Raw genomic sequence first — 26,265 nt, 5'->3', positions numbered from 1 at the left:
GATTATCCCGGAGTAGATAATGCTAAATGGTTTCCTTGGTAAGTGTTGCTGGTTTTATTAATTATTTGTCAAATAATTTTATTAATGTTCAAATAGCAAAACAATAAGTTCACACTCAGAAAATTGACAGAATTTCTGATTCAGCAGAGGCAACAGCCTACAACACATGACTTATTTTGGCATACAAACAACCAATTTGTAACCAAAAACTAGGCTATGTAAACTGTGAATAAACTTTTATAAGTAAATTTTGTAAGTGTCAGATTTCAATTCATTACATAACATCGAGGGGGGGGGGGGGGGGGGGGCTAAAAATGCAGCCTGCCTAGTGTAGTCCATTTATTTAATCCGGCTCTGTATAGAGGAACTATTGAGAGCATCCTGAGCAGCTGTATCACTGCCTGGTTTGGTAACTGTGCAATCTCCGACCGCAAGACACTACAGCGGATAGTGGGAACAGCAGAGAAGATCATCGGAGTCTCTCTCCCCTCAATTAAGGACATCTACACTACACGATGCATCCGCAAAGCCACCAGCATTGTGGCTCATTGGTCAAATCCCTTTCACACACTCTTCAACCTCCTGCCATCTGGAAGAAGGTACCGAAGCATTCGGGCACACACATCCAGACTGTGCAACAGCTTCTTTCCACAAGCCATTTGTCTCCTCAAAATAAAGGGACTGGACTGACAAACGCGCGCATGCGCACGCTCTCACACACACACACACACGTACGCACACAAACACGCACACACACATACACTCATGTTTATCTTCGCATGTTTTTTGTATGATTCTTTACCACCTACATCAGGGGTGGGCAATTATTTTTTCCATGGGGCCACATGAGAAATAGAAAATATTGTGGAGGTAAATTAGAATGTCATCAAAAGGTTGAAAATATTTCAGTAATTCCATTCAAAACGTGAAACTTGTACATTATATTCATGCAATGCACACAGACCAATGTATTTCCAATGTTCATTACATTTAAATTTGATATTCATAAGTGACAACTAATGAAAACTCCAAATTTGGTATCTCAAAAAATTAGAATATTCTGAAAAGGCTGAATATAGAAGACACCTGCTGCCACTCTAATCAGCTGATTTACTCAAAACACCTGCAAAGGCCTTTAAAAGGTCCCTCAGTCTTGTTTTGAAGGCACCACAATCATGGGGAAGACTTCTGACTTAACAGCTGTCCAAAAGACAATCATTGACACCTTGCACAAGGAGGGCAAGACACAAAAGGTGATTGCTAAAGAAGCTGGCTGTTCGCAGAGCTCTGTGTCCAAGCACATTAACAGACAGGCGAAGGGACGGAAAAAATGTGGTAGAAAAAAGTGTACAAGCTCTAGGGATAACCGCACCCTGCAGAGAATTGTGACGACAAACCCATTCAAAAATGTGGGGGAGATCCACAAAGAGTGGACTGCAGCTGGAGTCAGCGCTTCAAGAACCACCACGAGGAGACTCATGAAAGACATGGGATTCAGGTGTCGCATTCCGTGTGTCAAGCCACTCTTGAACATGAAACAGCGCAAGAAGCGTCTCGCCTGGGCCAAGGACAAAAAGGACTGGACTGATGCTGAGTGGTCCAAAGTTATGTTTTCTGATGAAAGCAAGTTCTGCATTTCCTTTGGAAATCAAGGACCCAGAGTCTGGAGGAAGAGCGGAGAAGCACAGAATCCACGTTGCATGAGGTCCAGTGTAAAGTTTCCACCGTCAGTGATGGTGTGGGGTGCCATGTCATCTGCCGGTGTTGGCCCACTCTGTTTCCTGAGGTCCAGGGTCAATGCAGCCGTCTACCAGGAAGTTTTAGAGCACTTCATGCTTCCTGCTGCTGACCAACTTTATGGGGATGCAGACTTCACCTTTCAACAGGACTTGGCACCTGCACACAGTGCCAAAACCACCAGCACCTGGTTCAAGGACCATGGTATCCCTGTCCTTGATTGGCCAGCAAACTCGCCTGACCTTAACCCCATAGAAAATCTATGGGGTATTGTGAAGCGGAGGATGCAATACGCTAGACCCAACAATGCAGAGGAGCTGAAGACGACTATCAGAGCAACCTGGGCTCTCATAACACCTGAGCAGTGCCACAGACTGATCGAGTCCATGCCACGCCGCATTACTGCAGTTATTGAGGCAAAAGGAGCCCCGACTAAGTATTGAGTGCTATACATGCACATTCTTTTCATGTTCATTCTTTTCAGTTGGCCAACATTAGAGAAACAAACATTTTTTCATTGGCCTTTAGAATATTCTAATTTTCTGAGATACCAGATTTGATGTTTTCATTGGTTGTCACCTATAAATATCAAAATTAAACGTAATAAACATCGGAAATACATTGGTCTGTGTGCATTGCATGAATATAATGTACAAGTTTCACGTTTTGAATGGAATTACTGAAATATTTTCAACCTTTTGATGATATTCTAATTTACTGGCCAGCACCTGTAATCTTTACAGTTCCAATTGTAGGGATTTCCCAACCACTGTCCATGACTGTAGAATGTAAACTTCTTAATTCATGGCTCACGTTTACACTTCAAATTAATAGTTTCCTTAGAGTCTTGCAATAATGGTCAACAACCGCGAGATTTAAAGTCAATTTAACAATTTATGGTAGCATACCAGGAGTGGGGTTTGAACCCACGTGGGCAATTGCCCATTGGATCTTAAGTCCAACGCCTTAACCACTCGGCCATCCTGGTGGTTGATATCACATTGAATTGCACACAAACTCTCAACTAAAACTTTAAAAACGAGTAAACTTCTGATGAAGAGGTTTCGACTGTTGGCCCTGGGAGACAAATTCAAGCCTTAAGGTTCCATATAGGAATTTCATCAAAATACACCCATAAATGTAGGGTGTAATTTTTTATTTTATTGCTTTATAAACTTTATATATCAAAGTCTTAGGTTCCACAGAGACTTGCAATCATGGTTAACAACTGAGAAGTTTGGAATCATTTAAACAATTTTTAGGTATCATACTGTCGCGTGCCCGTCCCATTTACCGGTTCCTTTAAAACCCAGTTCCGTTAGAACTTATGAGACGGTGCATCCATCAGGGTTCGATGGGGATGTCGGTGAGTATTATGGTATTAGATCCTGGTTTGGGCGTCCTAAGTTAGAATCATATCTTTTATTTTAAAGGTGAAATAATATGTAAGACCTTTCCTTCTGTAGTAGCTCACTTCTTTTTAAGCAATCCCGTTATCTTAAGGTTTCTTTATATTAATCTGTCACAAACCGTAAAGTAAGTCCTGATAATTCCAGAACCCATAATTAATGTGCTTACCTCTGTGCAATTAATGATCAGAGCCCCCCACTCGTGAAGCTTTAGAGAAAACCTGAAAGAATCAGGATTATGTTTCTTTTTCAAAAAAGGTTTATTACAAAATCAAAATACAAAAATGGGTAGATGAAAAAACAACTGCTATCCCCCACGGAGGAACTCTCCCTCTCTCTCTTTCTCTCCTAAGAGTCTCTTCTGTCATCCCCCATCCAGGCTTGGACGGGGGATGACCCCTCCAAATCTGCTCTGTCTCTTCTTGTCCTCTGCCCCAGCTGCTGTCGAATCTCTCAAACCCTCTCTGCTGTTCAGAGCTGTTCTTTTATACCCTTCCTGGACCAGCTTAAGGTCATGGGGTCATTTACCAGATACACACTTTGTAGCTCAACACAAAACATTTGGTGTCATTTTCCTTCTTAACACAGGTCATTGCATCATCTTTTGCAGCATTCTTCAGTTTCTCTCCAATGTTCCCGAGAGGGCTTCTGGATCTGATGGGCTTGTCTTCATTCTGTTCTCCTCCAATCCCATCTTTCCAAGCCAGGGGTGGGGCAAAGAGGTGGGGTCAGTCTCCTGACCCTTCGCCCAGTTCTGTCCTCTTGTCCCTGTGACCCTTGTGTGACCCTTGTTTCTGACCACAGTTTTTTGACCTGCAGCCCAGCTCCTGTTGACTGGCTGATTTTGCTCGCACAAGCCAGTCCAGTGTGGCTCACCTTCTGACCCCGTACTTGCCACTGTCTTTGGCATGTGGGACTCGCAACAATACCAGGAGTGGGGTTTGAACCCTCAAGGACTTACGGCCATTGGATCTTAATTCCAACGGCTTAAAAAATCTGCCATCCTGGTGCTTATTTTCACAAAGTAATTCCCACAAACTCACAACTAAAAGTTTAAAAAAGGGTAACAATTTTTGGTTAAGAGGTTAAGACTGTTGGCCCTGGGAGACACATTTAAGTCTTACAGTTCCATATAGGAATTTCATCAAAAATACCAAGAAATGTAGGGTGTCATTGATTTTATTGCTTTATAACCTTTATATTTGAAAGTCTTAAGTTCCACAGAGACTTACGATTTTAGTCAACAACCAAGAAGTTTAAAGTCATTTAAAGAATTTTTAGGTAACACACCAGGAGAGAGGTTTGAATGCACAAAGACTTAAATTTTAAGATCAATGCCTTAACCACTCGGCCACCATGATAATTGGATGTGGCTAGGTAATTCACATAATCTCCCAACAAAAGTTTGAAAAAGTATGACAAGAGTTAGCTGTAGAGGTTCAGACTGTTGGGCCTGGGAGACGCAATTCATTTTTACAGTTCAAATTGTAGGGTTTTTCCCAACCACTGTCCAGAACTGTTGAATGTAAACTTCTTAATTGATGGCTCACGTTTACACTTCAAATTAATAGTTTCCACAGAGTCTTGCAATAATGGTCAACAACCACGAGATTTAAAGTCAATTTAACAATTTATGGTAGCATACCAGGAGTGGGGTTTGAACCCTCAAAGACTTACGGCCATTGGATCTTAATTCCAACGGCTTAAAAAATCAGCCATCCTGGTGCTTATTTTCACAAAGGAATTCCCACAAACTCACAACTAAAAGTTTAAAAAAGGGTAACAATTTTTGGTTAAGAGGTTAAGACTGTTGGCCCTGGGAGACACATTTAAGTCTTACAGTTCCATATAGGAATTTCATCAAAAATACCAAGAAATGTAGGGTGTCATTGATTTTATTGCTTTATAACCTTTAAATTTGAAAGTCTTAAGTTCCACAGAGACTTACGATTTTAGTCAACAACCAAGAAGTTTAAAGTCATTTAAAGAATTTTTAGGTAACACACTAGGAGAAAGGTTTGAATCCACGAAATCTTAGATTTTAAGACCAATGCCTTAACCACTCGGCCACCATGATAATTGGATGTGGCTAGGTAAGTCACTTAATCTCCCAACAAAAGTTTGAAAAAGTATGACAAGAGTTAGCTGTAGAGGTTCAGACTGTAGGGCCTGGGAGACACATTTAATCTTTACAGTTCCAATTGTAGGGATTTCCCAACCACTGTCCATAACTGTTGAATGTAAACTTCTTAATAGATGGCTCCCGTTTATACTTCAAATTAATAGTTTCCACAGAGTCTTGCAATAATGGTCAACAACCGCGAGATTGAAAGTCAATTTAACAATTTATGGTAGCATACCAGGAGTGGGGTTTGAACCCACGAGGGCAATTGCCCATTGGATCTTAAGTCCAACGCCTTAACCACTCGGCCATCCTGGTGGTTGATATCACATTGAATTGCACACAAACTCTCAACTAAAACTTTAAAAACGAGTAAACTTCTGATGAAGAGGTTTCGACTGTTGGCCCTGGGAGACAAATTCAAGCCTTAAGGTTCCATATAGGAATTTCATCAAAATACACCCATAAATGTAGGGTGTAATTTTTTATTTTATTGCTTTATAAACTTTATATATCAAAGTCTTAGGTTCCACAGAGACTTGCAATCATGGTTAACAACTGAGAAGTTTGGAATCATTTAAACAATTTTTAGGTATCATACCAGGAGTGGGGTTTGAACCCTCAAGGACTTACGGCCATTGGATCTTAATTCCAACGGCTTAAAAAATCTGCCATCCTGGTGCTTATTTTCACAAAGTAATTCCCACAAACTCACAACTAAAAGTTTAAAAAAGGGTAACAATTTTTGGTTAAGAGGTTAAGACTGTTGGCCCTGGGAGACACATTTAAGTCTTACAGTTCCATATAGGAATTTCATCAAAAATACCAAGAAATGTAGGGTGTCATTGATTTTATTGCTTTATAACCTTTATATTTGAAAGTCTTAAGTTCCACAGAGACTTACGATTTTAGTCAACAACCAAGAAGTTTAAAGTCATTTAAAGAATTTTTAGGTAACACACCAGGAGAGAGGTTTGAATCCACAAAGACTTAAATATTAAGATCAATGCCTTAACCACTCGGCCACCATGATAATTGGATGTGGCTAGGTAATTCACATAATCTCCCAACAAAATTTTGAAAAACTATGACAAGAGTTAGCTGTAGAGGTTCAGACTGTTGGGCCTGGGAGACGCAATTCATTTTTACAGTTCAAATTGTAGGGTTTTTCCCAACCACTGTCCAGAACTGTTGAATGTAAACTTCTTAATTGATGGCTCACGTTTACACTTCAAATTAATAGTTTCCACAGAGTCTTGCAATAATGGTCAACAACCACGAGATTTAAAGTCAATTTAACAATTTATGGTAGCATACCAGGAGTGGGGTTTGAACCCTCAAGGACTTACGGCCATTGGATCTTAATTCCAACGGCTTAAAAAATCAGCTATCCTGGTGCTTATTTTCACAAAGTAATTCCCACAAACTCACAACTAAAAGTTTAAAAAAGGGTAACAATTTTTGGTTAAGAGGTTAAGACTGTTGGCCCTGGGAGACACATTTAAGTCTTACAGTTCCATATAGGAATTTCATCAAAAATACCAAGAAATGTAGGGTGTCATTGATTTTATTGCTTTATAACCTTTATATTTGAAAGTCTTAAGTTCCACAGAGACTTACGATTTTAGTCAACAACCAAGAAGTTTAAAGTCATTTAAAGAATTTTTAGGTAACACACTAGGAGAAAGGTTTGAATCCACGAAATCTTAGATTTTAAGACCAATGCCTTAACCACTCGGCCACCATGATAATTGGATGTGGCTAGGTAATTCACTTAATCTCCCAACAAAAGTTTGAAAAAGTATGACAAGAGTTAGCTGTAGAGGTTCAGACTGTAGGGCCTGGGAGACACATTTAATCTTTACAGTTCCAATTGTAGGGATTTCCCAACCACTGTCCATAACTGTTGAATGTAAACTTCTTAATAGATGGCTCCCGTTTATACTTCAAATTAATAGTTTCCACAGAGTCTTGCAATAATGGTCAACAACCGCGAGATTGAAAGTCAATTTAACAATTTATGGTAGCATACCAGGAGTGGGGTTTGAACCCACGAGGGCAATTGCCCATTGGATCTTAAGTCCAACGCCTTAACCACTCGGCCATCCTGGTGGTTGATATCACATTGAATTGCACACAAACTCTCAACTAAAACTTTAAAAACGAGTAAACTTCTGATGAAGAGGTTTCGACTGTTGGCCCTGGGAGACAAATTCAAGCCTTAAGGTTCCATATAGGAATTTCATCTAAATACACCCATAAATGTAGGGTGTAATTTTTTATTTTATTGCTTTATAAACTTTATATATCAAAGTCTTAGGTTCCACAGAGACTTGCAATCATGGTTAACAACTGAGAAGTTTGGAATCATTTAAACAATTTTTAGGTATCATACCAGGAGTGGGGTTTGAACCCTCAAGGACTTACGGCCATTGGATCTTAATTCCAACGGCTTAAAAAATCTGCCATCCTGGTGCTTATTTTCACAAAGTAATTCCCACAAACTCACAACTAAAAGTTTAAAAAAGGGTAACAATTTTTGGTTAAGAGGTTAAGACTGTTGGCCCTGGGAGACACTTTTAAGTCTTACAGTTCCATATAGGAATTTCATCAAAAATACCAAGAAATGTAGGGTGTCATTGATTTTATTGCTTTATAACCTTTATATTTGAAAGTCTTAAGTTCCACAGAGACTTACGATTTTAGTCAACAACCAAGAAGTTTAAAGTCATTTAAAGAATTTTTAGGTAACACACCAGGAGAGAGGTTTGAATCCACAAAGACTTAAATTTTAAGATCAATGCCTTAACCACTCGGCCACCATGATAATTGGATGTGGCTAGGTAATTCACATAATCTCCCAACAAAAGTTTGAAAAAGTATGACAAGAGTTAGCTGTAGAGGTTCAGACTGTTGGGCCTGGGAGACGCAATTCATTTTTACAGTTCAAATTGTAGGGTTTTTCCCAACCACTGTCCAGAACTGTTGAATGTAAACTTCTTAATTGATGGCTCACGTTTACACTTCAAATTAATAGTTTCCACAGAGTCTTGCAATAATGGTCAACAACCACGAGATTTAAAGTCAATTTAACAATTTATGGTAGCATACCAGGAGTGGGGTTTGAACCCTCAAGGACTTACGGACATTGGATCTTAATTCCAACGGCTTAAAAAATCAGCTATCCTGGTGCTTATTTTCACAAAGTAATTCCCACAAACTCACAACTAAAAGTTTAAAAAAGGGTAACAATTTTTGGTTAAGAGGTTAAGACTGTTGGCCCTGGGAGACACATTTAAGTCTTACAGTTCCATATAGGAATTTCATCAAAAATACCAAGAAATGTAGGGTGTCATTGATTTTATTGCTTTATAACCTTTATATTTGAAAGTCTTAAGTTCCACAGAGACTTACGATTTTAGTCAACAACCAAGAAGTTTAAAGTCATTTAAAGAATTTTTAGGTAACACACTAGGAGAAAGGTTTGAATCCACGAAATCTTAGATTTTAAGACCAATGCCTTAACCACTCGGCCACCATGATAATTGGATGTGGCTAGGTAATTCACTTAATCTCCCAACAAAAGTTTGAAAAAGTATGACAAGAGTTAGCTGTAGAGGTTCAGACTGTAGGGCCTGGGAGACACATTTAATCTTTACAGTTCCAATTGTAGGGATTTCCCAACCACTGTCCATAACTGTTGAATGTAAACTTCTTAATAGATGGCTCCCGTTTATACTTCAAATTAATAGTTTCCACAGAGTCTTGCAATAATGGTCAACAACCGCCAGATAGAAAGTCAATTTAACAATTTATGGTAGCATACCAGGAGTGGGGTTTGAACCCACGAGGGCAATTGCCCATTGGATCTTAAGTCCAACGCCTTAACCACTCGGCCATCCTGGTGGTTGATATCACATTGAATTGCACACAAACTCTCAACTAAAACTTTAAAAACGAGTAAACTTCTGATGAAGAGGTTTCGACTGTTGGCCCTGGGAGACAAATTCAAGCCTTAAGGTTCCATATAGGAATTTCATCAAAATACACCCATAAATGTAGGGTGTAATTTTTTATTTTATTGCTTTATAAACTTTATATATCAAAGTCTTAGGTTCCACAGAGACTTGCAATCATGGTTAACAACTGAGAAGTTTGGAATCATTTAAACAATTTTTAGGTATCATACCAGGAGTGGGGTTTGAACCCTCAAGGACTTACGGCCATTGGATCTTAATTCCAACGGCTTAAAAAATCTGCCATCCTGGTGCTTATTTTCACAAAGTAATTCCCACAAACTCACAACTAAAAGTTTAAAAAAGGGTAACAATTTTTGGTTAAGAGGTTAAGACTGTTGGCCCTGGGAGACACTTTTAAGTCTTACAGTTCCATATAGGAATTTCATCAAAAATACCAAGAAATGTAGGGTGTCATTGATTTCATTGCTTTATAACCTTTATATTTGAAAGTCTTAAGTTCCACAGAGACTTACGATTTTAGTCAACAACCAAGAAGTTTAAAGTCATTTAAAGAATTTTTAGGTAACACACCAGGAGAGAGGTTTGAATCCACAAAGACTTAAATTTTAAGATCAATGCCTTAACCACTCGGCCACCATGATAATTGGATGTGGCTAGGTAATTCACATAATCTCCCAACAAAAGTTTGAAAAAGTATGACAAGAGTTAGCTGTAGAGGTTCAGACTGTTGGGCCTGGGAGACGCAATTCATTTTTACAGTTCAAATTGTAGGGTTTTTCCCAACCACTGTCCAGAACTGTTGAATGTAAACTTCTTAATTGATGGCTCACATTTACACTTCAAATTAATAGTTTCCACAGAGTCTTGCAATAATGGTCAACAAACACGAGATTTAAAGTGAATTTAACAATTTATGGTAGCATACCAGGAGTGCGGTTTGAACCCACGTGGGCAATTGCCCATTGGATCTTAAGTCCAACGCCTTAACCACTCGGCCATCCTGGTGGTTGATATCACATCGAATTTCACACAAACTCTCAACTAAAACTTTAAAAACGAGTAAATTTCTGATGAAGAGGTTTCGACTGTTGGCCCTGGGAGACAAATTCAAGCCTTAAGGTTCCATATAGGAATTTCATCAAAATACACCCATAAATGTAGGGTGTAATTTTTTATTTTATTGCTTTATAAACTTTATATATCAAAGTCTTAGGTTCCACAGAGACTTGCAATCATGGTTAACAACTGAGAAGTTTGGAATCATTTAAACAATTTTTAGGTATCATAAAAGGAGTGGGGTTGGAACCCTCAAGGACTTACGGCCATTGGATCTTAATTCCAACGGCTTAAAAAATCTGCCATCCTGCTGCTTATTTTCACAAAGTAATTCCCACAAACTCACAACTAAAAGTTTAAAAAAGGGTAACAATTTTTGGTTAAGAGGTTAAGACTGTTGGCCCTGGGAGACACATTTAAGTCTTACAGTTCCATATAGGAATTTCATCAAAAATACCCAAAAATGTAGGGTGTCATTGATTTTATTGCTTTATAACCTTTATATTTGAAAGTCTTAAGTTCCACAGAGACTTAAGATTTTAGTCAACAACCAAGAAGTTTAAAGTCATTTAAAGAATTTTTAGGTAACACACTAGGAGAAAGGTTTGAATCCAAAAAATGTTAGATTTTAAGACCAATGCCTTAACCACTCAGCCACCATGATAATTGGATGTGGCTAGGTAATTCACTTAATCTCCCAACAAAAGTTTGAAAAAGTATGACAAGAGTTAGCTGTAGAGGTTCAGACTGTAGGGCTAGGAGACACATTTAATCTTTACAGTTCCAATTGTAGGGATTTCCAAACCACTGTCCATAACTGTTGAATGTAAACTTCTTAATAGATGGCTCCCGTTTATACTTCAAATTAATAGTTTCCACAGAGTCTTGCAATAATGGTCAACAACCGCGAGATTGAAAGTCAATTTAACAATTTATGGTAGCATAGCAGGAGTGGGGTTTGAACCCACGAGGGCAATTGCACATTGGATCTTATGTCCAACGCCTTAACCACTCGGCCATCCTGGTGGTTGATATCACATTGAATTGCACACAAACTCTCAACTAAAACTTTAAAAACAAGTAAATTTCTGATGAAGAGGTTTCGACTGTTGGCCCTGGGAGACAAATTCAAGCCTTAAGGTTCCATATAGGAATTTCATCAAAATACACCCATAAATGTAGGGTGTAACTTTTTTATTTTATTGCTTTATAAACTTTATATATCAAAGTCTTAGGTTCCAAAGAGTCTTGCAATCATGGTTAACAACTGAGAAGTTTGGAATCATTTAAACAATTTTTAGGTATCATACCAGGAGTGGGGTTTGAACCCTCAAGGACTTACGGCCATTGGATCTTAATTCCAACGGCTTAAAAAATCAGCCATCCTGGTGCTTATTTTCACAAAGTAATTCCCACAAACTCACAACTAAAAGTTTAAAAAAGGGTAACAATTTTTGGTTAAGAGGTTAAGACTGTTGGCCCTGGGAGACACATTTAAGTCTTACAGTTCCATATAGGAATTTCATCAAAAATACCAAGAAATGTAGGGTGTCATTGATTTTATTGCTTTATAACCTTTATATTTGAAAGTCTTAAGTTCCACAGACTTACGATTTTAGTCAACAACCAAGAAGTTTAAAGTCATTTAAAGAATTTTTAGGTAACACACCAGGAGAGAGGTTTGAATCCACAAAGACTTAAATTTTAAGATCAATGCCTTAACCACTCGGCCACCATGATAATTGGATGTGGCTAGGTAATTCACATAATCTCCCAACAAAAGTTTGAAAAAGTATGACAAGAGTTAGCTGTAGAGGTTCAGACTGTTGGGCCTGGGAGACACAATTCATTTTTACAGTTCAAATTGTAGGGTTTTTCCCAACCACTGTCCAGAACTGTTGAATGTAAACTTCTTAATTGATGGATCACATTTACACTTCAAATTAATAGTTTCCACAGAGTCTTGCAATAATGGTCAACAACCACGAGACTGAAATTTAACAATTTATGGTAGCATACCAGGAGTGGGGTTTGAACCCACGTGGGCAATTGCCCATTGGATCTTAAGTCCAACGCCTTAACCACTCGGCCATCCTGGTGGTTGATATCACCTTGAATTTCACACAAACTCTCAACCAAAACTTTAAAAACGAATAAATTTCTGATGAGGAGGTTTCGACTGTTGGCCCTGGGAGACAAATTCAAGCCTTAAGGTTCCATATAGGAATTTCATCAAAATACACCCATAAATGTAGGGTGTAATTTTTTATTTTATTGCTTTATAAACTTTATATATCAAAGTCTTAGGTTCCACAGAGACTTGCAATCATGGTTAACAACTGAGAAGTTTGGAATCATTTAAACAATTTTTAGGTATCATACCAGGAGTGGGGTTTGAACCCTCAAGGACTTACGGCCATTGGATCTTAATTCCAACGGCTTAAAAAATCTGCCATCCTGGTGCTTATTTTCACAAAGTAATTCCCACAAACTCACAACTAAAAGTTTAAAAAAGGGTAACAATTTTTGGTTAAGAGGTTAAGACTGTTGGCCCTGGGAGACACTTTTAAGTCTTACAGTTCCATATAGGAATTTCATCAAAAATACCAAGAAATGTAGGGTGTCATTGATTTTATTGCTTTATAACCTTTATATTTGAAAGTCTTAAGTTCCACAGAGACTTACGATTTTAGTCAACAACCAAGAAGTTTAAAGTCATTTAAAGAATTTTTAGGTAACACACCAGGAGAGAGGTTTGAATCCACAAAGACTTAAATTTTAAGATCAATGCCTTAACCACTCGGCCACCATGATAATTGGATGTGGCTAGGTAATTCACATAATCTCCCAACAAAAGTTTGAAAAAGTATGACAAGAGTTAGCTGTAGAGGTTCAGACTGTTGGGCCTGGGAGACGCAATTCATTTTTACAGTTCAAATTGTAGGGTTTTTCCCAACCACTGTCCAGAACTGTTGAATGTAAACTTCTTAATTGATGGCTCACATTTACACTTCAAATTAATAGTTTCCACAGAGTCTTGCAATAATGGTCAACAAACACGAGATTTAAAGTGAATTTAACAATATATGGTAGCATACCAGGAGTGGGGTTTGAACCCACGTGGGCAATTGCCCATTGGATCTTAAGTCCAACGCCTTAACCACTCGGCCATCCTGGTGGTTGATATCACATCGAATTTCACACAAACTCTCAACTAAAACTTTAAAAACGAGTAAATTTCTGATGAAGAGGTTTCGACTGTTGGCCCTGGGAGACAAATTCAAGCCTTAAGGTTCCATATAGGAATTTCATCAAAATACACCCATAAATGTAGGGTGTAATTTTTTATTTTATTGCTTTATAAACTTTATATATCAAAGTCTTAGGTTCCACAGAGACTTGCAATCATGGTTAACAACTGAGAAGTTTGGAATCATTTAAACAATTTTTAGGTATCATAAAAGAGTGGGGTTGGAACCCTCAAGGACTTACGGCCATTGGATCTTAATTCCAACGGCTTAAAAAATCTGCCATCCTGGTGCTTATTTTCACAAAGTAATTCCCACAAACTCACAACTAAAAGTTTAAAAAAGGGTAACAATTTTTGGTTAAGAGGTTAAGACTGTTGGCCCTGGGAGACACATTTAATTCTTACAGTTCCATATAGGAATTTCATCAAAAATACCCAAAAATGTAGGGTGTCATTGATTTTATTGCTTTATAACCTTTATATTTGAAAGTCTTAAGTTCCACAGAGACTTAAGATTTTAGTCAACAACCAAGAAGTTTAAAGTCATTTAAAGAATTTTTAGGTAACACACTAGGAGAAAGGTTTGAATCCAAAAAATGTTAGATTTTAAGACCAATGCCTTAACCACTCAGCCACCATGATAATTGGATGTGGCTAGGTAATTCACTTAATCTCCCAACAAAAGTTTGAAAAAGTATGACAAGAGTTAGCTGTAGAGGTTCAGACTGTAGGGCTAGGAGACACATTTAATCTTTACAGTTCCAATTGTAGGGATTTCCAAACCACTGTCCATAACTGTTGAATGTAAACTTCTTAATAGATGGCTCCCGTTTATACTTCAAATTAATAGTTTCCACAGAGTCTTGCAATAATGGTCAACAACCGCGAGATTGAAAGTCAATTTAACAATTTATGGTAGCATAGCAGGAGTGGGGTTTGAACCCACGAGGGCAATTGCACATTGGATCTTATGTCCAACGCCTTAACCACTCGGCCATCCTGGTGGTTGATATCACATTGAATTGCACACAAACTCTCAACTAAAACTTTAAAAACAAGTAAATTTCTAATGAAGAGGTTTCGACTGTTGGCCCTGGGAGACAAATTCAAGCCTTAAGGTTCCATATAGGAATTTCATCAAAATACACCCATAAATGTAGGGTGTAACTTTTTTATTTTATTGCTTTATAAACTTTATATATCAAAGTCTTAGGTTCCAAAGAGTCTTGCAATCATGGTTAACAACTGAGAAGTTTGGAATCATTTAAACAATTTTTAGGTATCATACCAGGAGTGGGGTTTGAACCCTCAAGGACTTACGGCCATTGGATCTTAATTCCAACGGCTTAAAAAATCAGCCATCCTGGTGCTTATTTTCACAAAGTAATTCCCACAAACTCACAACTAAAAGTTTAAAAAAGGGTAACAATTTTTGGTTAAGAGGTTAAGACTGTTGGCCCTGGGAGACACATTTAAGTCTTACAGTTCCATATAGGAATTTCATCAAAAATACCAAGAAATGTAGGGTGTCATTGATTTTATTGCTTTATAACCTTTATATTTGAAAGTCTTAAGTTCCACAGACTTACGATTTTAGTCAACAACCAAGAAGTTTAAAGTCATTTAAAGAATTTTTAGGTAACACACCAGGAGAGAGGTTTGAATCCACAAAGACTTAAATTTTAAGATCAATGCCTTAACCACTCGGCCACCATGATAATTGGATGTGGCTAGGTAATTCACATAATCTCCCAACAAAAGTTTGAAAAAGTATGACAAGAGTTAGCTGTAGAGGTTCAGACTGTTGGGCCTGGGAGACACAATTCATTTTTACAGTTCAAATTGTAGGGTTTTTCCCAACCACTGTCCAGAACTGTTGAATGTAAACTTCTTAATTGATGGATCACATTTACACTTCAAATTAATAGTTTCCACAGAGTCTTGCAATAATGGTCAATAACCACGAGATTGAAATTTAACAATTTATGGTAGCATACCAGGAGTGGGGTTTGAACCCACGTGGGCAATTGCCCATTGGATCTTAAGTCCAACGCCTTAACCACTCGGCCATCCTGGTGGTTGATATCACCTTGAATTTCACACAAACTCTCAACCAAAACTTTAAAAACGAATAAATTTCTGATGAGGAGGTTTCGACTGTTGGCCCTGGGAGACAAATTCAAGCCTTAAGGTTCCATATAGGAATTTCATCAAAATACACCCATAAATGTAGGGTGTAATTTTTTATTTTATTGCTTTATAAACTTTATATATCAAAGTCTTAGGTTCCACAGAGACTTGCAATCATGGTTAACAACTGAGAAGTTTGGAATCATTTAAACAATTTTTAGGTATCATACCAGGAGTGGGGTTTGAACCCTCAAGGACTTACGGCCATTGGATCTTAATTCCAACGGCTTAAAAAATCAGCCATCCTGGTGCTTATTTTCACAAAGTAATTCCCACAAACTCACAACTAAAAGTTTAAAAAAGGGTAACAATTTTTGGTTAAGAGGTTAATAAGACTGTTAGCCCTGGGAGACACATTTAAGTCTTACAGTTCCATATAGGAATTTCATCAAAAATACCAAGAAATGTAGGGTGTCATTGATTTTATTGCTTTATAACCTTTATATTTGAAAGTCTTAAGTTCCACAGAGACTTACGATTTTAGTCAACAACCAAGAAGTTTAAAGTCATTTAAAGAATTTTTAGGTAACACACTAGGAGAAAGGTTTGAATCCACGAAATCTTAGATTTTAAGACCAATGCCTTAACCACTCGGCCACCATGATAATTGGATGTGGCTAGGTAATTCACTTAATCTCCCAACAAAAGTTTGAAAAAGTATGACAAGAGTTAGCTGTAGAGGTTCAGACTGTAGGGCCTGGGAGACACATTTAATCTTTACAGTTCCAATTGTAGGGATTTCCCAACCACTGTCCATAACTGTTGAATGTAAACTTCTTAATAGATGGCTCCCGTTTATACTTCAAATTAATAGTTTCCACAGAGTCTTGCAATAATGGTCAACAACCGCCAGATTGAAAGTCAATTTAACAATTTATGGTAGCATACCAGGAGTGGGGTTTGAACCCACGAGGGCAATTGCCCATTGGATCTTAAGTCCAACGCCTTAACCACTCGGCCATCCTGGTGGTTGATATCACATTGAATTGCACACAAACTCTCAACTAAAACTTTAAAAACGAGTAAACTTCTGATGAAGAGGTTTCGACTGTTGGCCCTGGGAGACAAATTCAAGCCTTAAGGTTCCATATAGGAATTTCATCTAAATACACCCATAAATGTAGGGTGTAATTTTTTATTTTATTGCTTTATAAACTTTATATATCAAAGTCTTAGGTTCCACAGAGACTTGCAATCATGGTTAACAACTGAGAAGTTTGGAATCATTTAAACAATTTTTAGGTATCATACCAGGAGTGGGGTTTGAACCCTCAAGGACTTACGGCCATTGGATCTTAATTCCAACGGCTTAAAAAATCTGCCATCCTGGTGCTTATTTTCACAAAATAATTCCCACAAACTCACAACTAAAAGTTTAAAAAAGGGTAACAATTTTTGGTTAAGAGGTTAAGACTGTTGGCCCTGGGAGACACATTTAATTCTTACAGTTCCATATAGGAATTTCATCAAAAATACCAAGAAATGTAGGGTGTCATTGATTTTATTGCTTTATAACCTTTATATTTGAAAGTCTTAAGTTCCACAGAGACTTACGATTTTAGTCAACAACCAAGAAGTTTAAAGTCATTTAAAGAATTTTTAGGTAACACACCAGGAGAGAGAATTGAATCCACAAAGACTTAAATTTTAAGATCAATGCCTTAACCACTCGGCCACCATGATAATTGGATGTGGCTAGGTAATTCACATAATCTCCCAACAAAAGTTTGAAAAAGTATGACAAGAGTTAGCTGTAGAGGTTCAGACTGTTGGGCCTGGGAGACGCAATTCATTTTTACAGTTCAAATTGTAGGGTTTTTCCCAACCACTGTCCAGAACTGTTGAATGTAAACTTCTTAATTGATGGCTCACGTTTACACTTCAAATTAATAGTTTCCACAGAGTCTTGCAATAATGGTCAACAACCACGAGATTTAAAGTCAATTTAACAATTTATGGTAGCATACCAGGAGTGGGGTTTGAACCCTCAAGGACTTACGGCCATTGGATCTTAATTCCAACGGCTTAAAAAATCTGCCATCCTGGTGCTTATTTTCACAAAGTAATTCCCACAAACTCACAACTAAAAGTTTAAAAAAGGGTAACAATTTTTGGTTAAGAGGTTAAGCCTGTTGGCCCTGGGAGACACATTTAAGTCTTACAGTTCCATATAGGAATTTCATCAAAAATACCAAGAAATGTAGGGTGTCATTGATTTTATTGCTTTATAACCTTTATATTTGAAAGTCTTAAGTTCCACAGAGACTTACGATTTTAGTCAACAACCAAGAAGTTTAAAGTCATTTAAAGAAGTTTTAGGTAACACACCAGGAGAGAGGTTTGAATCCACAAAGACTTAAATTTTAAGATCAATGCCTTAACCACTCGGCCACCATGATAATTGGACGTGGCTAGGTAATTCACATAATCTCCCAACAAAAGTTTGAAAAAGTATGACAAGAGTTAGCTGTAGAGGTAAAGACTGTTTGGCCTGGGAGACACATTTAATTTTTACAGTTCCAATTGTAGGGATTTCCCAACCACTGTCCATAACTGTTGAATGTAAACTTCTTAATTGATGGCTCGCGTTTACATTTCAAATTAATACTTTCCATAGAGTCTTGCAATAATAGTCAACAACCGCGAGATTGAAAGTCAATTTAACAATTTATGGTAGCATACCAGGAGTTGGGTTTGAACCCACGTGGGCAATTGCCCATTGGATCTTAAGTCCAACGCCTTAACCACTCGGCCATCCTGGTGGTTGATATCACAGTGAATTGCACACAAACTCTCAACTAAAACTTTAAAAACGAGTAAATTTCTGATGAAGAGGTTTCGACTGTTGGCCCTGGGAGACAAATTCAAGCCTTAAGGTTCCATATAGGAATTTCATCAAAATACCAATAAATGTAGGGTGTCATTGATTTCTTTGCTTTATAACCTTTATATTTGAAAGTCTTAAGTTCCACAGAGACTTACGATTTTAGTCAACAACCAAGAAGTTTAAAGTCATTTAAAGAAGTTTTAGGTAACACACCAGGAGAGAGGTTTGAATCCACAAAGACTTAAATTTTAAGATCAATGCCTTAACCACTCGGCCACCATGATAATTGGATGTGGCTAGGTAATTCACATAATCTCCCAACAAAAGTTTGAAAAAGTATGACAAGAGTTAGCTGTAGAGGTAAAGACTGTTTGGCCTGGGAGACACATTTAATTTTTACAGTTCCAATTGTAGGGATTTCCCAACCACTGTCCATAACTGTTGATTGTAAACTTCTTAACTGATGGCTCACGTTTACATTTCAAATTAATACTTTCCATAGAGTCTTGCAATAATAGTCAACAACCGCGAGATTGAAAGTCAATTTAACAATTTATGGTAGCATACCAGGAGTGGGGTTTGAACCCACGTGGGCAATTGCCCATTGGATCTTAAGTCCAACGCCTTAACCACTCGGCCATCCTGGTGGTTGATATCACAGTGAATTGCACACAAACTCTCAACTAAAACTTTAAAAACGAGTAAATTTCTGATGAAGAGGTTTCGACTGTTGGCCCTGGGAGACAAATTCAAGCCTTAAGGTTCCATATAGGAATTTCATCAAAATACCAATAAATGTAGGGTGTCATTGATTTCTTTGCTTTATAACCTTTATATTTGAAAGTCTTAAGTTCCACAGAGACTTACGATTTTAGTCAACAACCAAGAAGTTTAAAGTCATTTAAAGAATTTTTAGGTAACACCTAGGAGAAAGGTTTGAATCCACGAAATCTTAGATTTTAAGACCAATGCCTTAACCACTCGGCCACCATGATAATTGGATGTGGCTAGGTAATTCACATAATCTCCCAACAAAAGTTTGAAAAAGTATGACAAGAGTTAGCTGTAGAGGTTCAGACTGTTGGGCCTGGGAGACACATTTAATTTTTACAGTTCCAATTGTAGGGATTTCCCAACCACTGTCCATAACTGTTGAATGTAAACTTCTTAATTGATGGCTCACGTTTACACTTCAAATTAATAGTTTCCACAGAGTCTTGCAATAATGGTCAACAACCACGAGATAGAAAGTCAATTTAACAATTTATGGCAGCATACCAGGAGTGGGGTTTGAACCCACGTGGGCAATTGCCCATTGGATCTTAAGTCCAACACCTTAACCACTCGGCCATCCTGGTGGATGGTAACACCTTGAATTTCACACAAACTCTCAACTAAAACTTTTAAAACTAGTAAATTTCTGATGAAGAGGTTTCGACTGTTGGCCCTGGGAGACAAATTCAAGCCTTAAGGTTCCATATAGGAATTTCATCAAAATACACCCATAAATGTAGGGTGTAATTTTTTATTTTATTGCTTTATAAACTTTATATATCAAAGTCTTAGGTTCCACAGAGACTTGCAATCATGGTTAACAACTGAGAAGTTTGGAATCATTTAAACAATTTTTTGGTATCATACCAGGAGTGGGGTTTGAACCCTCAAGGATTTACGGCCATTGGATCTTAATTCCAACGGCTTAAACAATAAGCCATCCTGGTGCTTATTTTCACAAAGTAATTCCCACAAACTCCCAACTAAAACTTTAAAAACGAGTACATTTCTGATGAAGAGGTAAAGACTGTTGGTCCTGGGAGACACATTCAAGTATTACAGTTCCATATAGGAATGCCATCAAAAAATACCCACAAATGTTGGGTGTGATTTTTTATTTTATTGCTTTATAAACTTTATATTTCAAAGTATTAGGTTCTAAAGAGACTTGCAATCATGGTCAACAACCAAGAGATTTAAAGTCATTTAAACAATCTTTAGGTAATTTAACAGGAGTGGGGTTTGAATCCACGACAACTTCTGTCCATCAGATTTGAAGTCCAACGCCCTAACCACTCGGCCATTCTGATATTTGGTTTTGGCTAGGTAATTCACGTAATCTCCAAACAAATGTTTGAAAAATTATGACAAGAGTTAACTGTTGAGGGTCGGACTGTTGGGCCTGGGAGAAAACATTTCAGTCTTCCAATCAGACTTGCAATCATGGTCATCAACCAAGAGACTTAAAGTCAATTTAACAATTTTAGATAGCATAAGAGGATTTGGGTTTGAACCCAAAAGGACTTGTGTCAATTGGTTCTCAATATCAAAGCCTTAACAACTTAGCCCTCCTGGGGCTTAATTTCACATAGTAATTCCCACAAACTCACAACTAAAAGTTTAAAAAATGGTCATTTTTGGTGAAGAGGTTAAGACTGTTGGCCATGGGAAACATTCAAATCTTCCAGTTCCATATAGGAATTTCATCAAAAAATACCCATAAATGTGGAGTGCATCTTTTTATTTTATTGCTTTATAACCTTTATATTTTAAAGTCTTAGGTTCCACAGAGACATGCAATCATGGTTAACAACTGAGAAGTTTGGAATCATTTAAACAATTTTTTGGTATCATACCAGGAGTGGGGTTTGAACCCTCAAGGATTTACGGCCATTGGATCTTAATTCCAACGGCTTAAACAATAAGCCATCCTGGTGCTTATTTTCACAAAGTAATTCCCACAAACTCCCAACTAAAACTTTAAAAACGAGTACATTTCTGATGAAGAGGTAAAGACTGTTGGTCCTGGGAGACACATTCAAGTATTACAGTTCCATATAGGAATGCCATCAAAAAATACCCACAAATGTTGGGTGTGATTTTTTATTTTATTGCTTTATAAACTTTATATTTCAAAGTATTAGGTTCTAAAGAGACTTGCAATCATGGTCAACAACCAAGAGATTTAAAGTCATTTAAACAATCTTTAGGTAATTTAACAGGAGTGGGGTTTGAATCCACGACAACTTCTGTCCATCAGATTTGAAGTCCAACGCCCTAACCACTCGGCCATTCTGATATTTGGTTTTGGCTAGGTAATTCACGTAATCTCCAAACAAATGTTTGAAAAATTATGACAAGAGTTAACTGTTGAGGGTCGGACTGTTGGGCCTGGGAGAAAACATTTCAGTCTTCCAATCAGACTTGCAATCATGGTCATCAACCAAGAGACTTAAAGTCAATTTAACAATTTTAGATAGCATAAGAGGATTTGGGTTTGAACCCAAAAGGACTTGTGTCAATTGGTTCTCAATATCAAAGCCTTAACAACTTAGCCCTCCTGGGGCTTAATTTCACATAGTAATTCCCACAAACTCACAACTAAAAGTTTAAAAAATGGTCATTTTTGGTGAAGAGGTTAAGACTGTTGGCCATGGGAAACATTCAAATCTTCCAGTTCCATATAGGAATTTCATCAAAAAATACCCATAAATGTGGAGTGCATCTTTTTATTTTATTGCTTTATAACCTTTATATTTGAAAGTCTTAGGTTCCACAGAGACATGCAATCATGGTCAACAATCAAGAGATTAATAATCATTTAAAAAAACGTATATAACATACTATGTGTAGGATTTGAAGCCAAGAGTATTTATGTCCATTAGATCTTGAGACAAACACCTTAACCACACAACCATCTTGGTGGGGTTTTTTTTCACAATGTAATTCCCACAAACTCACAACTAAAAGTTTAAAAAAATAGTAATTTTTGGTGAAGAGGTTAAGATGTTTGCCCATGGAGATACATTCAAGTCTTACTGTTCCATATAGGAATTTCAAAAATTACCAATAAATGTAGGGAGTAATTTTTTTGTTTTTAATTGCTTTATAAGCTTTATATTTTAAAGTCTTAAGCCGGGCGTACACTGTGCGACTTTTTCACTTTTTTGAGCCGATTTTCCAGTCGTGCGAGAAGCAACGACATCGGGGCGAGTTTTGCGCCGAGCAGTCGTGTAGTGTACATGGGGTTACGAGAGGCGATTAACACCACGTGACCAGCCGCCAATCAGCAGTCGTGAGGTCGCACGGACTTCTGGCGTGTTTAAAATTTCGCTCGTCCCTCGTGAGGGTATCGCACTGTTGAAGCGGCGCTGCGAGCAGCTGCGAGCAGCTACGATCCAAAAAAGTATCAGAACCGCTCACGGCGCATGCGCGCGCAATCCTGCATCAACGCCGGTCGCTCACTATTTCCCTAATAACACACGCTGTTCGTTTTTGTTTCTACACGTTTTTTTTACTCACAAAGATTGTCAAGAAAGCGTGTTTGTCGTGTTCATGTCAAATTAAACTGATCACAAAACACAGATTCACTTTCTTTATTTCGTTTTCCTCATCCAATCCCCATAAATCCCTGTGTGTCCTCCTGCAGCACTCCCGAAGGACAACAGGCAAGACAAAAACGTCTGACGTGTTGAGTAAAAACTGCTATTTTTAGCACATTATTAGGGCCGACGTGTTGCTACCAGACGTACAGTGTGAGCAGTCAGGTCGCATGCGAGAACTGGGTCGTGCAGTGTGAGCACACCACTCGTGAGATCTGCTCTGCGAGGAAGTCGTACAGTTTGAGTTGAAGCTGAACGCTGCGAGTGAAAAAGTCGCACAGTGTACGCCCGGCTTTAGGTTCCACAGAGACATGATTTTAGTAAACAACCTAGAGGTTTAAAGTCATTTAAAGAATTTTTAGGCAACACACCAGGAGAGAGGTTTGAACCCATGAGGACTTGTGTCAGGATTTTAAGACCAATGCCTTAACCACTCGGCCATCATGTTAAATGAATTTGGCTAGGTAATTCACATAATCTCCCAACAAAAGTTTGAAAAAGTATGACAAGAGTTAGCTGTAGAAGTTCAGACTGTAGGGCCTGGGAGACACATTTAATCTTTACAGTTCCAATTGTAGGGATTTCCCAACCACTGTCCATAACTGTTGAATGTAAACTTCTTAATAGATGGCTCCCGTTTATACTTCAAATTAATAGTTTCCACAGAGTCTTGCAATAATGGTCAACAACCGCCAAATTGAAAGTCAATTTAACAATTTATGGTAGCATACCAGGAGTGGGGTTTGAACCCACGAGGGCAATTGCCCATTGGATCTTAAGTCCAACGCCTTAACCACTCGGCCATCCTGGTGGTTGATATCACATTGAATTGCACACAAACTCTCAACTAAAACTTTAAAAACGAGTAAACTTCTGATGAAGAGGTTTCGACTGTTGGCCCTGGGAGACAAATTCAAGCCTTAAGGTTCCATATAGGAATTTCATCTAAATACACCCATAAATGTAGGGTGTAATTTTTTATTTTATTGCTTTATAAACTTTATATATCAAAGTCTTAGGTTCCACAGAGACTTGCAATCATGGTTAACAACTGAGAAGTTTGGAATCATTTAAACAATTTTTAGGTATCATACCAGGAGTGGGGTTTGAACCCTCAAGGACTTACGGCCATTGGATCTTAATTCCAACGGCTTAAAAAATCTGCCATCCTGGTGCTTATTTTCACAAAGTAATTCCCACAAACTCACAACTAAAAGTTTAAAAAAGGGTAACAATTTTTGGTTAAGAGGTTAAGACTGTTGGCCCTGGGAGACACATTTAATTCTTACAGTTCCATATAGGAATTTCATCAAAAATACCAAGAAATGTAGGGTGTCATTGATTTTATTGCTTTATAACCTTTATATTTGAAAGTCTTAAGTTCCACAGAGACTTACGATTTTAGTCAACAACCAAGAAGTTTAAAGTCATTTAAAGAATTTTTAGGTAACACACCAGGAGAGAGGTTTGAATCCACAAAGACTTAAATTTTAAGATCAATGCCTTAACCACTCGGCCACCATGATAATTGGATGTGGCTAGGTAATTCACATAATCTCCCAACAAAAGTTTGAAAAAGTATGACAAGAGTTAGCTGTAGAGGTTCAGACTGTTGGGCCTGGGAGACGCAATTCATTTTTACAGTTCAAATTGTAGGGTTTTTCCCAACCACTGTCCAGAACTGTTGAATGTAAACTTCTTAATTGATGGCTCACGTTTACACTTCAAATTAATAGTTTCCACAGAGTCTTGCAATAATGGTCAACAACCACGAGATTTAAAGTCAATTTAACAATTTATGGTAGCATACCAGGAGTGGGGTTTGAACCCTCAAGGACTTACGGCCATTGGATCTTAATTCCAACGGCTTAAAAAAATCAGCCATCCTGGTGCTTATTTTCACAAAGTAATTCCCACAAACTCACAACTAAAAGTTTAAAAAAGGGTAACAATTTTTGGTTAAGAGGTTAAGCCTGTTGGCCCTGGGAGACACATTTAAGTCTTACAGTTCCATATAGGAATTTCATCAAAAATACCAAGAAATGTAGGGTGTCATTGATTTTATTGCTTTATAACCTTTATATTTGAAAGTCTTAAGTTCCACAGAGACTTACGATTTTAGTCAACAACCAAGAAGTTTAAAGTCATTTAAAGAAGTTTTAGGTAACACACCAGGAGAGAGGTTTGAATCCACAAAGACTTAAATTTTAAGATCAATGCCTTAACCACTCGGCCACCATGATAATTGGATGTGGCTAGGTAATTCACATAATCTCCCAACAAAAGTTTGAAAAAGTATGACAAGAGTTAGCTGTAGAGGTAAAGACTGTTTGGCCTGGGAGACACATTTAATTTTTACAGTTCCAATTGTAGGGATTTCCCAACCACTGTCCATAACTGTTGAATGTAAACTTCTTAATTGATGGCTCACGTTTACATTTCAAATTAATACTTTCCATAGAGTCTTGCAATAATAGTCAACAACCGCGAGATTGAAAGTCAATTTAACAATTTATGGTATCATACCAGGAGTGGGGTTTGAACCCACGTGGGCAATTGCCCATTGGATCTTAAGTCCAACGCCTTAACCACTCGGCCATCCTGGTGGTTAATATCACAGTGAATTGCACACAAACTCTCAACTAAAACTTTAAAAACGAGTAAATTTCTGATGAAGAGGTTTCGACTGTTGGCCCTGGGAGACAAATTCAAGCCTTAAGGTTCCATATAGGAATTTCATCAAAATACCAATAAATGTAGGGTGTCATTGATTTCTTTGCTTTATAACCTTTATATTTGAAAGTCTTAAGTTACACAGAGACTTACGATTTTAGTCAACAACCAAGAAGTTTAAAGTCATTTAAAGAAGTTTTAGGTAACACAGCAGGAGAGAGGTTTGAATCCACAAAGACTTAAATTTTAAGATCAATGCCTTAACCACTCGGCCACCATGATAATTGGATGTGGCTAGGTAATTCACATAATCTCCCAACAAAAGTTTGAAAAAGTATGACAAGAGTTAGCTGTAGAGGTAAAGACTGTTTGGCCTGGGAGACACATTTAATTTTTACAGTTCCAATTGTAGGGATTTCCCAACCACTGTCCATAACTGTTGAATGTAAACTTCTTAATTGATGGCTCACGTTTACATTTCAAATTAATACTTTCCATAGAGTCTTGCAATAATAGGCAACAACCGCGAGATTGAAAGTCAATTTAACAATTTATGGTAGCATACCAGGAGTGGGGTTTGAACCCACGTGGGCAATTGCCCATTTGATCTTAAGTCTAACGCCTTAACCACTCGGCCATCCTGGT

At 37.7% G+C, this 26,265-nt stretch overlaps 17 non-coding genes across 17 annotated transcripts; all 17 read right to left on the bottom strand.

Moving 5' to 3' along the window:
• Nucleotides 1–2,642: 2,642 nt before the first annotated feature.
• On the bottom strand, nt 2,643–2,725 carry trnal-uaa (transfer RNA leucine (anticodon UAA)). The gene has a single exon. It is a non-coding gene; the product is annotated as a tRNA-Leu (tRNA).
• A 2,778-nt stretch (nt 2,726–5,503) lies between these two features.
• On the bottom strand, nt 5,504–5,586 carry trnal-uaa (transfer RNA leucine (anticodon UAA)). The gene has a single exon. It is a non-coding gene; the product is annotated as a tRNA-Leu (tRNA).
• Nucleotides 5,587–7,297: 1,711 nt separating this feature from the next.
• On the bottom strand, nt 7,298–7,380 carry trnal-uaa (transfer RNA leucine (anticodon UAA)). Its single transcript has one exon. It is a non-coding gene; the product is annotated as a tRNA-Leu (tRNA).
• A 1,711-nt stretch (nt 7,381–9,091) lies between these two features.
• On the bottom strand, nt 9,092–9,174 carry trnal-uaa (transfer RNA leucine (anticodon UAA)). Its single transcript has one exon. It is a non-coding gene; the product is annotated as a tRNA-Leu (tRNA).
• Nucleotides 9,175–10,170: 996 nt separating this feature from the next.
• Nucleotides 10,171–10,253, bottom strand: trnal-uaa (transfer RNA leucine (anticodon UAA)). The gene has a single exon. It is a non-coding gene; the product is annotated as a tRNA-Leu (tRNA).
• Nucleotides 10,254–11,247: 994 nt separating this feature from the next.
• trnal-uaa (transfer RNA leucine (anticodon UAA)) lies at nt 11,248–11,330 on the bottom strand. The gene has a single exon. It is a non-coding gene; the product is annotated as a tRNA-Leu (tRNA).
• A 990-nt stretch (nt 11,331–12,320) lies between these two features.
• On the bottom strand, nt 12,321–12,403 carry trnal-uaa (transfer RNA leucine (anticodon UAA)). Its single transcript has one exon. It is a non-coding gene; the product is annotated as a tRNA-Leu (tRNA).
• Nucleotides 12,404–13,399: 996 nt separating this feature from the next.
• trnal-uaa (transfer RNA leucine (anticodon UAA)) lies at nt 13,400–13,482 on the bottom strand. The gene has a single exon. It is a non-coding gene; the product is annotated as a tRNA-Leu (tRNA).
• Nucleotides 13,483–14,475: 993 nt separating this feature from the next.
• Nucleotides 14,476–14,558, bottom strand: trnal-uaa (transfer RNA leucine (anticodon UAA)). Its single transcript has one exon. It is a non-coding gene; the product is annotated as a tRNA-Leu (tRNA).
• A 990-nt stretch (nt 14,559–15,548) lies between these two features.
• trnal-uaa (transfer RNA leucine (anticodon UAA)) lies at nt 15,549–15,631 on the bottom strand. Its single transcript has one exon. It is a non-coding gene; the product is annotated as a tRNA-Leu (tRNA).
• A 998-nt stretch (nt 15,632–16,629) lies between these two features.
• trnal-uaa (transfer RNA leucine (anticodon UAA)) lies at nt 16,630–16,712 on the bottom strand. Its single transcript has one exon. It is a non-coding gene; the product is annotated as a tRNA-Leu (tRNA).
• A 1,711-nt stretch (nt 16,713–18,423) lies between these two features.
• On the bottom strand, nt 18,424–18,506 carry trnal-uaa (transfer RNA leucine (anticodon UAA)). Its single transcript has one exon. It is a non-coding gene; the product is annotated as a tRNA-Leu (tRNA).
• Nucleotides 18,507–19,135: 629 nt separating this feature from the next.
• trnal-uaa (transfer RNA leucine (anticodon UAA)) lies at nt 19,136–19,218 on the bottom strand. The gene has a single exon. It is a non-coding gene; the product is annotated as a tRNA-Leu (tRNA).
• Nucleotides 19,219–19,846: 628 nt separating this feature from the next.
• trnal-uaa (transfer RNA leucine (anticodon UAA)) lies at nt 19,847–19,929 on the bottom strand. Its single transcript has one exon. It is a non-coding gene; the product is annotated as a tRNA-Leu (tRNA).
• Nucleotides 19,930–23,675: 3,746 nt separating this feature from the next.
• On the bottom strand, nt 23,676–23,758 carry trnal-uaa (transfer RNA leucine (anticodon UAA)). The gene has a single exon. It is a non-coding gene; the product is annotated as a tRNA-Leu (tRNA).
• Nucleotides 23,759–25,470: 1,712 nt separating this feature from the next.
• trnal-uaa (transfer RNA leucine (anticodon UAA)) lies at nt 25,471–25,553 on the bottom strand. The gene has a single exon. It is a non-coding gene; the product is annotated as a tRNA-Leu (tRNA).
• Nucleotides 25,554–26,182: 629 nt separating this feature from the next.
• trnal-uaa (transfer RNA leucine (anticodon UAA)) lies at nt 26,183–26,265 on the bottom strand. The gene has a single exon. It is a non-coding gene; the product is annotated as a tRNA-Leu (tRNA).

Source organism: Nothobranchius furzeri, chromosome 11 (genome assembly GCF_043380555.1).
Source record: "Nothobranchius furzeri strain GRZ-AD chromosome 11, NfurGRZ-RIMD1, whole genome shotgun sequence".
Lineage (NCBI taxonomy): Eukaryota > Metazoa > Chordata > Actinopteri > Cyprinodontiformes > Nothobranchiidae > Nothobranchius > Nothobranchius furzeri.
The sequence above is the reverse complement of the archived record's forward strand: the minus strand, read 5'-3'. Positions and strand labels throughout refer to the sequence as shown.